General features: G+C 47.3%; 1 pseudogene; it reads left to right on the top strand.

The window, feature by feature from the left end:
* Positions 1–224: 224 nt before the first annotated feature.
* Positions 225–974, top strand: LOC112390375 (transmembrane protein 147 pseudogene; annotated as a pseudogene).
* Positions 975–2,569: the final 1,595 nt, after the last annotated feature.

The raw sequence follows: 2,569 nt of genomic DNA, 5'->3' as shown, positions 1-2,569 counted from the left end.
ACTTCTCTTCTTGCAGTGATTCCCTTTCTTCTGGACTTTATACATGAGAATTATTGAGGGCCCCCCCTACTCCAACTTTAATGCCAATCTCCCATATTGAATGTGGATAAAGATGAAAGGAACTCAGAAAACAGTGCAACTGGCCGGTGGGCGCCAGGCCCGGGCTCGGGCGCCAGGACGCCGAGGCAGAGAGGCGCTCTCCGGCGAGCCGGGCGGCCGGCGCCATGACGCTATTCCACTTCGGTAACTGCTTTGCCCTGGCCTGCTTTTCCCCTACTTCATCACCTACAAGTGCAGCGGCCTGTCCGAGTACAACGCCTTCTGGAAGTACGTCCAGGCCGGGGTCACCTACCTCTTCGTGCAGCTGTGCAAGATGCTGTTCCTGGCCACTTTCTTTCCCTCCTGGGAAGGCGGCATCTATGACTTCATTGGGGAGTTCATGAAGGCCAGCGTGGATGTGGCAGACCTGATAGGCCTAAACCTTGTCATGTCCCGGAATGCCGGCAAGGGGGAATACAAGATCATGGTTGCTGCCCTGGGTTGGGCCACCGTCGAGCTCATTATGTCCCGCTGCATCCCTCTCTGGGTTGGAGCTCGGGGCATTGAGTTTGACTGGGAATACATCCAGATGAGCATTGACTCCAACATCAGTCTGGTCCATTACATCGTCGCATCTGCCCAGTTGTGGATGATAACACGCTACGACCTGTACCACACTTTCCGGCCAGCAGTCCTCCTACTGATGTTCCTTAGCATCTACAAGGCCTTCGTCATGGAGACCTTCGTCCATCTGCGTTCCCTGGGCAGCTGGACGGCACTTCTGGACCGAGCGGTGGTGATGGAGCTGCTGGCCCTCAGCACCCTGGCCCTGTATGTCGCTGTTGTCAACGTGCACTCCTAGGCTTGGTGGCCCAGACTTTCACGTACCTTTTCCCTGTCTCCCGGTTTCAGTGAAGTAAACAGTATTTGGAAAAAAAAAAAAAGAAAAGAAAACAGTGAAACTGTTACCATCAGAGAAACATCTTAAACTGCTCCAATCCTGAACGGCTTCCATTGCTTTTTAAGGGGCAGCACTGCATAGCGACCAGTCACACTAATGTTGTTACTGCCTAGGGGAAACTCTTCCTCTTGATCATTGCTTATTAATGTTCGTTCCTAGTGGGGTAACAACACTAGAAGCTAAACCTATATACCTATCCCTAAGCCAATAAAATACAAAAGGACCTAATTAAAAATTAAACCCTGACTATATTCAATATCTTGTAATAACCTAGGAAACAAAAACAGAAATGTGAAAAGATATCTGCACCCATGTTCATTGCAACATTACTTACAACAGCAAAGATATGGAAACAACCTATATATATATATATATGAAAAAAATTAAACCCCAAACACTAATAAACACATTTCAAAGGTTTTTTTGTTTGGTTTGGTTTGGTTTTGGTTTTGCCTCCTGCAGTCTGAGATGAATGTATTAAAATAAAAGCCACAAAAGATAACATTTATGGCATGCTTTGTGCTAAGCATTGTCTTAGGAGTTTTAAACCTCATAACCTTTTGAGTACTTTTACTACATCCCTTTTAAAGATGAGAAAACTGACTTCTCAGGAGGTTGAGGAACTAACTCAAGGTCACAGAGTTGCTAAGCCAGAAATTTAAGCCCAGGCAGTTGGACTGTAGGTCCAATATCTTAACTTTGATTCTATGCTATTTCCCAAGATGCCCAGATGTCGTTTGCCTGTGAGGATTTAAATGTAAACCTACAGCCTCTTTCAATTTGCAAAAATAAGAGAAACTCCCATTCAAAGCAGCTTAAGTAAAAGGTCAGGGAGAACTTAATGGCTCCTACCAGTAAGCTTTAGAAAGAGCTCACATCAGGGATGGCTGGATCCAGGCACTTGACAACTGTCAGGATTCTCTCTTTGTTCCTGGCTGAGTGTCAAACTTATTCTTTCAGACCAGCTTGTGGGTGACCACATGGTGGGAAATCTTGCTGGGGAATCTCCAGCTTCATATCATAACATGAGCTCAGAGAGTTAAATATTCATCCTGCTGACTCCAGTAAGAAAATTCCTGTGAAAGACTCTGATTGACCCAATTTAGATTATGTTCCTATCCTTGGGTCAATCTCAATGGCAAGGGAGATAGAGAACTGTGATTTGCCCAGTCTGGGTCACATGCCTGCCCCTGTGGCCTGGAGGGCTGGGTCTGTATGAGAACAGGAGAGGAAGTTTCCTATATATAAAATAGCTGCTAATGTATCTAACATGGTTTTGGAGTTTGTAAGTGCCTTTTTTTTTTTTTTCTTTTTTGCTGTACGCGGGCCTCTCACTGTTGTGGCTTCTCCCGTTGCGGAGCACAGGCTCCGGACGCGCAGGCTCAGGGGCCGTGGCTCACAGGCCCAGCCGCTCTGCGGCATGTGGGATCTTCCCGGACCGGGGCACAAACCCGTGTCCCCTGCATCGGCAGGCGGACTCTCAACCACTGCACCACCAGGGAAACCCTATAAGTGCTCTCTTTGATTCATGCCTTTGAGTCTCACAACCAGCCTGTGAAGAGGGCTGGT

The sequence above is a fragment of the Neophocaena asiaeorientalis genome, unplaced genomic scaffold, assembly GCF_003031525.2.
Source record: "Neophocaena asiaeorientalis asiaeorientalis breed wild unplaced genomic scaffold, Neophocaena_asiaeorientalis_V1.1 scaffold143, whole genome shotgun sequence".
In the NCBI taxonomy this organism is placed as follows: Eukaryota; Metazoa; Chordata; class Mammalia; order Artiodactyla; family Phocoenidae; genus Neophocaena; species Neophocaena asiaeorientalis.
Note: the sequence above shows the minus strand (reverse complement) of the source record. Positions and strands in the feature narration are given on the sequence as shown.